This window comes from Triticum urartu, chromosome 7A (genome assembly GCF_056163025.1).
Source record: "Triticum urartu cultivar PI428250 chromosome 7A, HENAU_Tu73, whole genome shotgun sequence".
Taxonomy (NCBI): Eukaryota; Viridiplantae; Streptophyta; class Magnoliopsida; order Poales; family Poaceae; genus Triticum; species Triticum urartu.
Window position 1 is genome coordinate 703,431,136 of NC_141879.1, and position 13,770 is coordinate 703,444,905.

The following is a 13,770-nucleotide window of genomic DNA, read 5'->3' on the forward strand; positions in this document are numbered from 1 at the left end:
GTTGCTATTGCTTTCTTCATGACTTATACATGTTGCTATGACTATGAGATTATGCAACTCCCGTTTGCCGGAGGAACACTTTGGGTGCTACCAAACGTCACAACGTAACTGGGTGATTATAAAGGAGCATTACAGGTGTCTCCAAAGGTAGATGTTGGGTTGGCGTATTTCGAGATTAGGATTTGTCACTCCGATTGTTGGAGAGGTATCTCTGGGCCCTCTCGGTAATGCACATCACATAAGCCTTGCAAGCATTGTAACTAATATGTTAGTTGCGAGATGATGTATTACGGAACGAGTAAAGAGACTTGCCGGTAACGAGATTGAACTAGGTATTGGATACCGACGATCGAATCTCGGGCAAGTAACATACCGATGACAAAGGGAACAACGTATGTTGTTATGCGGTCTGACCGATAAAGATCTTCGTAGAATATGTAGGAGCCAATATGGGCATCCAGGTCCCGCTATTGGTTATTGACCGGAGACGTGTCTCGGTCATGTCTACATAGTTCTCGAACCCGTAGGGTCCGCACGCTTAACGTTCGTTGACGATATAGTACTATGTGAGTTATGTATGTTGGTGACCGAATGTTGTTCGGAGTCCGGGATGAGATCACGGACATGACGAGGAACTCCGGAATGGTCCGGAGATAAAGTTTGATATATGTGATAATAGTGTTTGGTCACCGGAAGGGTTCCGGAAATCACCGGAAGGGGTTCCGGATGTTACCCGAAATGTTTGGGTACGAGAACACGTTATTTGGGCCAAAGGGGAAAGCCCACAAGGTTTTTGGAAAGCGCAAAAGAAAGTTTTGCGGAGTCCAGGGGCCAGACGCCAGGGTCCCTGGCGTCTGGGTCCAGACGCCGGGAACCCTGGCGTCTGGCCCTGGAGTCCGAGAAGGACTCTTGCCTTTCGGATGAAACCGACTTTGTGGAGACTTTTACTCCAAGTTTCGACCCCAGGGCTCAACATATAAATAGAGGGGCAGGGCTAGCACAAAGGACACATCAAGAAACACCAAGCCGTGTGCCGGCAACCCCGTCTCCTCTAGTTTATCCTCTGTCATAGTTTTCGTAGTGCTTAGACGAAGCCCTGCGGAAATTGTTCTTCACCAACACCGTCACCACGCAGTTGTGCTGCCGGAACTCATCTACTACTTCGCCCCTCTTGCTGGATCGAGAAGGCGAGGACGTCACCGAGCCGAACGTGTGCAGAACTCGGAGGTGCCGTGCTTTCGGTACTTGGATCGGTCGGACGTGAAGACGTATGACTACATCAACCGCGTTGATATAACGCTTCCGCGTGCGATCTACAAGGGTACGTAGATCATACTCTCCCCTCTCGTTGCTATGCATCACCATGATCTTGCGTGTGCGTAGGAAATTTTTTGAAATTACTACGAAACCCAACAGATCTACCACGAGATCAAGGAGGCTAAACCCTAGAAGCTAGCCTACGGTATGATTGTTATCTATGGAGTTGATTGCCTACGGACTACAACCCTCCGGTTTATATAGACACCGGATAGGGTTAGGGTTACATGGAGTCGGTTACAACGGTAGGAGATCTTGAATATCCGCATCGCCAAGCTTGCCTTCCACGCCAAGGAAAGTCCCATTCGGACACGGGACGAAGTCTTCAATCTTGTATCTTCATAGTTCTGGAGTCCGGCTGAAGGTATAGTCCGGCTACCCGAACACCCCCTAATCCAGGACTCCCTCAGTAGCCCCTGAACCAGGCTTCAATGACGACGAGTCCAGCGCGCAAATTGTCTTCGGCATTGCAAGGCGGGTTCCTCCTCCAAGTCCTTCATAGAAGATTGTAAACACCAAGAGTAGTGTCCGGCTCTGCAAAATAAGCTTCCACATATTGCCATAGAGAGAATAATATTAACACAAATCAAATCTGCTGACGTATTCCGCAGTGCGTCATCACACTACGGCCAAGTCCTTTATTCGAATTGTTTTCACTTTTCCACCTCAGCGTGTTTTGCGAGGCGGTTTCCTTGGCACGTCTTGTCAAAGCAGAGATCGTGTACCCCCCTTTTACGGGATTCTCATCAATACGGACGTGGGTAACCCAATCGTGCCCGTTAGCATGTTTTCTCGATTAAAGGCGAGACCCAAACGGTTACGGGGAGGGCTCCTGGTATTCAGCCTCTTACAAAGAGACCAGGGCCTTATCCTTTTCTCCAATCCCAAAACAAGTTCGCCCGTCGCCTCGAGTTCCAACACCCTAGGCTCCAGATTCCGGGCGCCTCGGACCTTCGACAATGTCCGGTTCCGACCTTCAAGGCCAACGGATGCCCTCCTCCGTCACGGAGGAGGACGTGCTAAAGTTGAGAGAGGCTAAGTTCTTGACCGCCGAAATTTCGGGGAAGAGTTCCGTCAGCACGACGGCGTGGTGACGATCTTGATGTACTACTGTCGCAGGGCTTCGCCTAAGCACCGCTACAATATTATTGAGGATTATGGTGGAAGGGGGCACCGCACACGGCTAAGAATACGATCACGTGGATCAACTTGTGTGTCTAGGGGTGCCCCCTGCCCCCGTATATAAAGGATCAAGGGGGGGTGCGGCCGGCCAGGAGGAGGGCGCGCCAGGAGGAGTCCTACTACCACCGGGAGTAGGATTCCCCCCTTTCCTAGTTGGAATAGGATTCGGGAGGGGGAAAGAGGAGAGAGAGAAGGAAGGGGGGCGCCGCCCCCTTCTCCTTGTCCTATTCGGACTAGGGGGGAGGGGCGCGTGGCCCAGCCCTGGCCACCTCTCCTCTCTTCCACTAAAGCCCACTAAGGCCCATATACCTCCCGGGGGTTTCCGGTAACCTCCCGGTACTCCGGTAAAATTCCGATTTCACCCGAAACATTTCCGATATCCAAATATAGGCTTCCAATATATCAATCTTTATGTCTCGACCATTTCAAGACTCCTCGTCATGTCCGTGATCACATCCGGGACTCCGAACAAACTTCGGTACATCAAAATGCATAAACTCATAATATAACTGTCATTGAAACCTTAAGTGTGCGGACCCTACGGGTTCGAGAACAATGTAGACATGACCGAGACACGTTTCCGGTCAATAACCAATAGCGAAACCTGGATGCTCATATTGGCTCCTACATATTCTACGAAGATCTTTATCGGTCAGACCGCATAACAACATACGTTGTTCCCTTTGTCATCGGTATGTTACTTGCCCGAGATTCGATCGTCGGTATCTCAATACCTAGTTCAATCTCGTTACCGGCAAGTCTCTTTACTCGTTTCGTAATACATCATCTCGCAACTAACTCATTAGTTGCAATGCTTGCAAGGCTTATGTGATGTGCATTACCGAGAGGGCCCAGAGATACCTCTCCGACAATCGGAATGACAAATCCTAATCTCAAAATACGCCAACCCAACATGTACCTTTGGAGACACCTGTAGAGCTCCTTTATAATCACCCAGTTACGTTGTGACGTTTGGTAGCACACAAAGTGTTCCTCCGGTAAACGGGAGTTGCATAATCTCATAGTCATAGGAACATGTATAAGTCATGAAGAAAGCAATAGCAACATACTAAATGATCGGGTGCTAAGCTAATGGAATGGGTCATATCAATCACATCATTCTCCTAATGATGTGATCCCATTAATCAAATGACAACACATGTCTATGGTTAGGAAACATAACCATCTTCGATTAACGAGCTAGTCAAGTAGAGGCATACTAGTGACGTTTGGTTTTTCTATGTATTCACACAAGTGTTATGTTTCCGGATAATACAATTCTAGCATGAATAATAAACATTTATCATGATATAAGGAAATAAAATAATAACAATATTATTGCCTCTAGGGCATATTTCCTTCACCCCCCCTCATTCGGCCCTCGCAGGCTTCCTCGGGTTACCTTGCCTAAATGGCCATTTTCATCAGAAACTTAGGGGCTGTTTGGTTTCTAGTCACATCTTGCCACACTTTGCCACATATCATCTTAGGCAAGTTTGACCAAGTTAGGTGGGTGTTTGGTTCCAGCCACACCTAAGGCAAGAATTTTTTAATGAGAAGTGAACCCCACATTTTATAGACACAAAAAATGTGGCAAGATTCCTTTAGGCAAGCCAAAGTGTGGCTAACAATTTAAGCAACTAAAGTTAGACAAGTGTGACAAATATAACAAAAATAATATGGCAACATATGACAAACATTAGTCACAATCCAAACAGCCCCTTAATTTGGATCCATCCCACCCATCCATCCGGATTTGGATCCATCTCTTCTCCTCTTCCGTCGCCGCCGAACCAACCCTAGCTAGCTGCCTACCTCGGATCAGTCCGGCTGCGAGAGGCCACCGGCGGCATGGCTGCGTGCGATGCGAGCGCTCTAATCGGATCGAATCAGATAGATCTGACCGAATCCCGCCGCCGCGCCAGCCCCGCTCCCCGTGGCCGATGACCGCGTCGGCTGGGGCCGCGTCCCTCCCCGGACGGCTGCGATGATGGAGGAACCCGCCGGCGCCGGCCAGGCTCCCGAGCGGCCGACGCGCCGGGTCGCCGCTCCTCGGGGCCATCCCCTCCCGCCGCGCCGGCTCGGCGACCCCTCTGGGATGCCGCCGGTGCTGGGGAACGTCCGCGGCGGCGCGGCCTGGGGACCGAGCGGCGGGGCCCGTGGTGCTCTCCGGTCGAGGGCTTGGTCGGGTCGGTATACTATCCCCCATCTCTCTCTCTCTCTCTACACTCGCGCGCGCCGAGTTCACACCAGTTAACCCTAACCCTAACCCGAAACCGAATCAGGCGAGCTCTCGTTGCCGGATCGCTGACCCATCGTCCCGGTGGCCGCTGCGTCAGTTCCGCACCGCTACGGAGCCGCCAGCCGCCGCCGTTCCATTGCCTTGGATTCGGTTGTGGCGTGGGCCGGAACCGTGCTCTGTTGTCTGATGCGTTGTTCGAGCCGGGAGGTTTGGTCGGTCGAGGCCAGGCATGAGCAGCTCCTGAGCAGGATGGATGGATGGATGCATTCATGTGTCGTGAACTAAAACCACGACTCCTATTTTGGAACGGAGGGAGTATGTATGTATGGATATCATGGTCATGTTGCTTGGTGTGGGGGTTGAACCTCCTTTTTTGGAAAAAAAAAGAGGGGCAATGATGATGATGACGACGACGATGGCTGAAATAATCATGTCTTGAGCAATCAAGACAGTCGTGGCGTGGTGGTACTAAACAGAGCCGAAAAATCGGTGTCTGCGTTGGAGTTGGCCTTAGAGCCCACCCTCGCCTCTCTTGCAGCCTGTCTAATTTATCGCTGATGTTGGATGCTTTGTGCCTCGGACGGTCATTCTGTTGAGTGATAACCATGGCAGTTCTCTTGCATCGTGATGGGTAGATTATGCAGCAAGAGATTGTGAGGGTTGGGCTTGAAGATGGAAGACAAAACTGAGCCTCTTTTGCTATGCTACATATACCCCCCACCCCTCTACCTCTAACCCTAAACCAAATCAGTCGAGCTCTCATTGCCTACTCGCTGGCCAATCTGGGTGGTGCCCGCATCAGTTCACTGCTGCGGTGCTGCCAGCCTCTGCCGTTCCATTGCCTTGGATTTGGCTGTGGCGTGGGCTGGGAACCGTACGGTGTTATCTGGGGCGTCATCAGGTTTGGTTGTTCGGTCCAGGCCAGGCATGAGTAGCTCCTGAGGCTGATGGGGATGGATGGATGGACATGTGCATGCATGTACATTCACTCATTTTGCTCCGTATGTAGTCCATATTGGAATCTCTATAAAGGCTTATATTTAGAAACGGAGGGAGTATGATCTAAACACTCTTATATTTCTTTACAGAGGGAGTATGTATGTATGTATGTATGTATTTATGGATATCAGGGTCATCTTGCTTGGTAGGCAAAGGCGATGATGATGACTGTGGCCGAAATAAGCATGTCTTGAGCAATCAAGACAGCTGTGGCCTGTGGGTATTAAATTAGAGCCCACCCTTACCTCCCTTGCAGCCTGTTCAATTCATCGGTGATGTTGGCACCTTGGACGGTCATTCTGATGAGTGATAACCAGGGCAGTTCTCTTACATTGTGATGGGTAGATTATGCAGCAAGAGATGTGAGTGTTGGGTTTGAAGATGAAATGCAAAACTGAGCCCTCTTTTGCTTACGATCCTTGTATCCTCTCTCTCTCTCTCTCTCTCTCCCCCTCCCTCCCTCCCTCCCTCCCCCTCTCCCCCTCCCCCTCCCTCTCTCTCTCTCTCTCTCTCTCTCTCTCTCTCTCCCTCCTCCCTCCCTCCCTCCCTCCCTCCCTCCCTCTCAAACAAATCAGTCAAGCTTTCATTGCCGCCTCGCTGACCCATCGTCCGGGTGGCTGCCATGTCAGTTCCTGGTCTCTACGGTGCTGCCAGGTGCCGCCAGTCCATTGCCTTGGATTTGGTTGTGGCGTGGCTGGGAACCGTAAGGCGTCTGATGCGTCGTCCACACCGGGAGGTTTGGTGGGTCAAGGCCAGGTATGAGCAGCTCCTGAGATTGTCTAAGTTACTCACCACTATGACTAGTCTGATGGATGGATGGATGATGGATGATGGATGGATTGTTATGGTCATGTTGCTTGGGGAGTTGACCTTTTCTTTAAGGGCGATGATGATGCCTGTGGCTGAAATAATTATGTGTTGAGCAATCAGGACAGCCGTGGCATGTGGGTACTAAATAGGCCCCAAATGGGTGCCGGCATTGGAGATGCCCTGAGAGCTCTCACCCTTACTTCTCTTGCAGCCTGTTCAATTCATGGCTAATGTTGGATGTTCTGCGCCTCGGATGGTCATTCTGATGAGTGATAACCAGGACAGTTCAATTACATCGCTATGGGCAGGTTATGCAGCAAGAGACGTGAGTGTTGGGCTTCAAGACGAACAGGCAAAACTGAGCCCTCTTGCTACGCTACAAATACTCAGTTTTTTCTTCTCCACTATACATTGTTTTTAATTTTCTATTCCCCTCTATTGTGTTGATGTGAGATCCGGATCTGGATTGATATCTTCTCTTTGTGACGAACCGAACCACCCTAGCTTTACTTGGGTTGGTTTCTAGTTGGCATCGTTTTTGCCTTTCTAGTTGTACATACATATATGAGTCAAACGATTGCCCTTTTTTCCTCCAATGCTTGTAGATATTGACAGTAAAATTCATCTGGTTAACGATTGCCCTTCTGATCTGTTATGTCTCTGTTTTTTATAAACTGAAGCTCAGATTACCTTCGTATTTGTTTTGGTCAGAGCAAACCTTTTGTTATGATTCTCTATGCTATTTAGTTCATTGGTAATTGGTCAGAGCAAACAATTTGGAAAGTTTATGTTATCCTGTTCTTATTTGGCTTGCAGTGACTCTTTTTTTCTGAAGTGAACAAATGTAAATTGCTTCTTTTTGCCAGTAATACGGCCATCAGTGCAGTGTTCCAAATTAACTTCTGAGCACAGGATATTTGTTTCCGTTGTGTGTTGATGAGTTTTATTCTTCTCTGAATGTCTACGATGATTTCCGCCCCTTGGTGTTGGAGATCTCTCAATGTATCCTGTGATAGAGATGCTTTCACTTCTCCTAGGTTGGTTCCATTCAACTTTGCCCAGTTAGACAGTTGGTCGTTAAACTAGGAGGCCTTGCTCTGCAGCAAGTTTACTAGTTGTGGCAATTTGTTGCTGGAGAGAGGGAGAGGGAGAGGGAGAGAGATATTTTATTGTTTATGGTATCACTTCATTCATTCAAATAGTACTCCCCAAAATTTTCCCAGGATTTTGTACCACCTGGAACATTTCCTAACTTTGGTGATTCATGGTGGGTTAAATCTGAGCCATTCATTCAAATAATACTCCCCCAAAATTTCCCAGGATTTTGTGAACTATTCCCCATGTGTCACCCTCCAGCTGCTGATACTGTGCTTAGCTGCAGATGTTCTGTATCTGATCCAACCTACTTTTCACCCTTACCTGTTGCATGCACAAAAGGATATATCTATCTATTTATCAGGGTAGATGATGATCAAACTTGGCTGACAATAAACCTGGTATCGATTATTCGAGGAGCCGTGGGTATAAAAAACACGCTCTCCCCTCTTTTGGGACCTTTTCATTCTCACCGAATATTGATGGCTTTGTCTTGGACGGCCATTCTGTTGAGTGATAACCAGCAGAGCTTGACTTCAGTGGTGGGGGTTGATCTGGTGAATGAAGAGGGTGGGGCTAGGTTGTATGATCTATCAAAGGCGAATCTGAGCCCTCTCAGTTCAACTAATACTGTGCCCTCCTATACAGTATGGTTTACACATTTATTTATTCCTATCGCCTTTTTATGATAGGTGTGATAAATTGCCGTGGTTGTGGCACTGGTCCATCTCACTAAGATTGGCTAACACATAGGTCACCTCTTGTGGTGTTCGGTTTGCTTTCTCATGATTTTGTTGTTCATGGAGGGGACCAGTTCGGTGCATTCGGGATTTTGCTCAAGCTCGTCTCACAGTGGTTGGTGGTCCTAGTACTGGTAGTGGTTGAATGTGTTTACTCCCTTTTCATGGGGTTAAATATGCGAAACATGATCTGTGCATGTCCTCCTTTACTACCAACAACAGCAAAGCCTTTAGTTCCAAACAAGTTGGGGTAGGCTAGAGCTGAAACCCATAAGATCTCGCAACCAACTCATGGTTTTGGCACATGTATAGCTAGTTTCACGCTCCCCTGTCCATGGCTAGTTCTTTGGTCATATTCAATGTCCTTCTTTACCACCCCTATTAAATTTTTACTGGTTTTTTTGGTAGTGATGTACATTCAAGTTGGTAAGTTGTCAACTTCTTTTCTACTGTTTTGGTCCAGCACCGCAACTGCTAACTGGCCTAGGAATAAAATTTGCACGGTTTGCTTTCTGCTGATGACCATTTTAATACATATAGAAGCCAATACGTGAAAAAACACAATGTTGTCATAAGCCTGTATCTACCTATTATAATCTCTTGTTGCAAAATTACCATGACTGCCTTCTATAAATGGGCCAACTCTGAGCCTCCCGACAATGAAGTTCTGAGTAAAAATGAGTGTTCACTTCCCAAAATTTGAAGTTATCCTTTCCTTTTTTGAGAATTTGTATTTCTTGCTTCTTCGCATCCATTGTACAATAGAAAAATGTTGAGAGTTCGTTATGATATCAGTTCTTTTGGTAAATCATGCTCTGGTGGATGCAAAGGACTGTTTTGCAAGTTTATATTTTCCCACAGATTTTGTTTGTTTTGCAGTATGTCAACCACTTCTGTTGTTTTAGGAGCAGTACTCCAGCCACATTTAATTTGAGTCTTCTGTATTTTTTTTCCTTTTTTGTTCTTCCTTTTTCTTGAATGGCTATGATAATTCTGATGTCCCTTGGATGGTTTTTGAAACTATCTTATTTGGTGCTGGGTCAGTTTGCTTGTTTCAATTGCTATTTGACTTGATAATTTCATTCTTCTATTGTACTCTTTATCTACTTATCAGTTTGTACTTTTGGTTTCTCTTTACTTCTTTACTGGTTTCAACTTAAGGGTCGTATAGGGCAAGTTCAGCTGTCAAGATTACTGTTTTTGTGTGTCATGTTCATGAATGGCTGTGATGATATAACCTCCCTGTGAGAGCTTCTATCTAACACCTGAATTGATTTACTTGGTGCTAAACTAGGATGGCTTGTGTCACAGCAAGTAACCAGTGTAGCGGCTAGCTATTGCTCCCTAAAGGGCAGCCCGGTGCAGGTGCTTGCGCAGGGCTGTTTCCAGGACTCGAACCCATGACCTCAAGGTTACAAGGCTACAGCTTTACCGCTGCGCCAAGGCTCCCCTTCTTAACTGTTACTCCCTCCGTTCACAAATATAAATGTTCATGGTCATTCTACCAGAAACTCAGTTATAGTGTTGAGATCGGAGTGTATCTGAGCCATTTACTTATACATGTCCCAGTTTTTGTGTCCACCAGTTCATGATTTGCTCCTGATATAGTGATTCTTTCTGCTTTTACTGATTCTCCTGTGGTTTCTGGTCATCTTGCGCTCTTTGACTATTGGCTTCTCTGTTATTCTCTTTGTGGGATTTGCGCCAAAGTGCTGTTGATGGCGATGATGAGTAAGGCTCATTCAGAGGTGTATTGAGATCAGATACCATCACTTGTATTTATGGTATGTGTTAGGGTTAGGGTTTTGTGCGACTAGGTGGAAGCGTGCAAATCGGGACGGCGTGCTTTCTGTGAGCAACCATTTGAATGCTGAAATGTCACACAGGGGTGTAAGGGCATCTGCAACGCGGATCACCAAGTGTATCTGATATAGAGTGGGTTTTGCCCATATGAACGCGTTGGATATTGCGTGTCTACATGCTTACTCCGAGGGCCCACAGGGGCTCTGCCTAATCTGCAGCACTCCTCCCCTATTTCTATGTTTGCCTCTTGTGTGTTGCCCTCTTTCTATGCACCGTTGATATTTCCAGTAGTATGTGATTTGAACTTCAGTGTACTCTACATCTTGTTCTCCTATGTCGTTAATTCCTTAGCTTTCAGTGGGTAATTTTTAAACTACTACTTCCTTTAACGACATAATTTTCATGAAATGTATAGGAATAAAACCAGCCGCCTAGAAATCTTGTTATTAGATAATCACAAGCTACAAGAGTATGAACTACCACCTTGATATCACCATGAGATACTTCCAAGTCTGATGAGTTATGATGATGTACTCTGGTGAGGTAATGACAAGTATGCCTTGAGCAGCAATGAAGCTTTTTTATATGTCCGCCCTTCTCTGTACTGATGCATGTTCAAGTCATATATACGGTGCTGTAGTTCACATGGTCAATCTGATAACATGCTCGTAATATTTGGATGCAACTGAGTGAGTGCGTATGAGCATTAAGATGGTGAGAATATTAATTGTCATGGCTTGTAATGAAATTTGGTTACCTAGGGAGCGTTCGGTTTCTCTCCGCTCCCGGAGTGGACCAGACTTCAGCTCACTTTAACGGAGTTGCCAAAACTGAGCTCCACCAACTCAGTGGAGAGATTTCAAACGGGGCCCTAATGTCAGTGGCTTGGCTTTACGCATGAGCCCTCGATGCAGTTGTACTAGTACCATACAATCTGTACGTATAATATTTATTCGATTCGGGTGCCCATGGGCGGCTCAACCCATGCGTCGGATTGCCGGCTTAGGCAGGGCTAGAATTTAATGGCCTAGTAACGTCTTACATTTAGTACAGAGGGTGCATTCTTTCAAAAGTACTCCCTCTGTAAACTAATATAAGAGTGTTTAGATAACTAAAGTAGTGATCTAAACATTTTTATATTAGTTTACAGAGGGAGTACTTGACAGATGACGTCCTGCCGAATGACACACGCACGACGCCTAATCCAACCGTCTCTTGCTGATTTGACTTGCCCCTAAATGGTGTGATATGGCATGTCGTCTGAATTTCGGCTAGCCACCGTCGTCGTCCGTGTAGCAGTTCGCAGTTCTCTTTTTTTTTTTGATAACTACAGCTGTTCCTGGATTTTGCTATGTTGACTAATTTTCTCGCCATATACATGTTGAGTGTTGCTATACATACACATAGATAATGCCCAGTAAAAATATTTTTTTTGAAACCAAGGCAAAAGATTTGCCTCATTCATTAATTAGAGAGAGAGGGAGTGAGGGAGGGAGGGTTCAAACTACATCACATTGGCTCCACACCATAGCCCAATAGAGATAGTATATACATCACGAACACCTACCAACACAAAAATGCGCGGCATGATGATGCTCAGATGCCTACCTCCTGCCGTGATCCAAAAGCTTTGACTCGTCCTGGATGAGCTTGAGAATGTAGAAGGGGTGGATGAGCATGACAATGTTAGCGGATTTCTTTCTAAACACTAGAATTTCTCTGCATTGTTAGTGAAGCCATGGCCTTCTGGTATGCAGTATTGGGCTTTGATGTATTGGTCCACCAATTCTTGGTGTTTTGCTTTGTTGCCCATCTATTAATCTCAAGCACATCTAGACCAAATCTAGTACTCCCTCCGTTTCAAATTACTCGTCGTGGTTTTAGTTCACGGCGAGTAATTTGAAACGGAGGAAGTATTGTTTGAACTAAAACCACGACGAGTAATTTGGAACAGAGTTAGTATTTCCAAACATACGAAAAAAGACAACATCTGCGTTTGTTTGAGGCGCTCGTGTTGAGGTTGGCCTAAGTTAAGCAATGTCTTGACGGCGACGACATGAGAAAACTGTTTTGCTAAAGCACATCTAAATATAATTTAAACATTGCACATATAAATTCTCTGTCATTGGTTTTTATGGAGATTCGCGGAGAAAATGCACCGCCACGACACGAGAGGACACGTGCACTCTGTCTATTTCTAGTGCGCTAGTCGCCACTCCACTGCATGCCTGCCCTCATCCTTCCCCTCCCCTCGCCTACAACTACCCCCCCGCTCTCATTCCCCTTCCCCTCCCATGCATCGACGGAGTATTATTTTTGCTAAATGACCCCTTCACTGCTCCCTATTTACAGCATCTACACCTGGACCTGGACCCGGATCTGGCTCGGACCAGTCCGGGTGCGAGAGGCCACCGGCGGCGGAGCATGCAACGCGAGCGCTCTAACCATATCTCCCGAGCGGCGGACGCGCCGGGTCGCCGCTCCCTCGGGCCAGCCCCCCTCGCCGCATCGGCTCGGAGGCCCCTCGGGGCTGCCGCCGGTGCGGGGGGCGTCCGCGGCCGTGCGGGCTGGGGACCGAGCGGCGGGGCCCGTGGTGCGCTCCGGTCGAGGGCTTGGTCGGGCCGGCGCGGGATCTGAGCCGCCGTCCATGGATTTCTCGCAGCTTGGCTGCATCTTGCTTTCGATCTGGTACTGTCCCCTCATCTCTCTCTCTTTCTCAGACTCTCACACCAGTAAATCCTAAACCGAATCAGCCGAGCTCTCGTTGCCGCCTCGGTTCCCCAGCGCTGCTACGGTGCCGCCAGCCACCGCCATTCCATTGCCTTGGATTCGGTTGAGGCGTCGGCTGGGAACCGTAGGATGACGCATCGCCTGATGCGTCGTCCGTGCGGGAGGTTCGGTCGAGGCCAGGCATGAGCAGCTCCTGAGAAGGATGGATGAATGGATGCATTCATGTGTCGTGAACTAAAACCACGACACTTGGTTCGGAACGGAGGGAGTATATTTCTAAACCAAATCAGGCGAGCTCTCGTTGCCGGATCGCTGACCTATCGTCCGGATGTCCGCCGCGTCAGTTCCCCACCGCTACGTGCCGCCAGCCGCCGCCGTCCCATTGCCTTCGATTCGGTTGTGCGCGTGGGCTGGGAACCGTACGGTGTTGTCTGATGCGTCGTCGGAGCCGGGGTTTTGGTCGGCCGAGGCCAGGTATGAGCGGCCCCTGAGCAGGATGGGTGGATGGATCTATGGATAGATGGATGTATGCATGCATATATGTATATATGGATATCATGGTCATGTTGCTTGGGGGTCCAACATCCTTTTCCTTTTTGGAAAAAAGAGAGGGGCGATGCCGATGATTATGACTGTGGTTGAAATAATCATGTCTTGTTTCGCAAAAAAGAAAGAAAGAAATAATCATGTCTTGAGCAATCAAGACAGCCTGGCGAGGTGGGACTAAACAGTGCCAGAAAATTGGTGTCTGAGGTGGAGTTGGCCTTAGACCCCACCCTTACCTCTCTTGCAGCCTGTCCAATTCATCGCGGATGTTGGATGTTCTGTGCCTTGGACGGTCGTTCTGATGAG

The 13,770-nt window shown here is 47.8% G+C and overlaps 1 long non-coding RNA gene across 1 annotated transcript; it reads left to right on the top strand.

The window, feature by feature from the left end:
- Positions 1-4,038: 4,038 nt before the first annotated feature.
- On the top strand, positions 4,039-6,918 carry LOC125520101 (uncharacterized). Its single transcript, XR_007288452.2, has 2 exons — positions 4,039-4,688; positions 4,785-6,918. It is a non-coding gene; the product is annotated as an uncharacterized LOC125520101 (long non-coding RNA).
- The last annotated feature ends 6,852 nt before the right edge of the window (positions 6,919-13,770 follow it).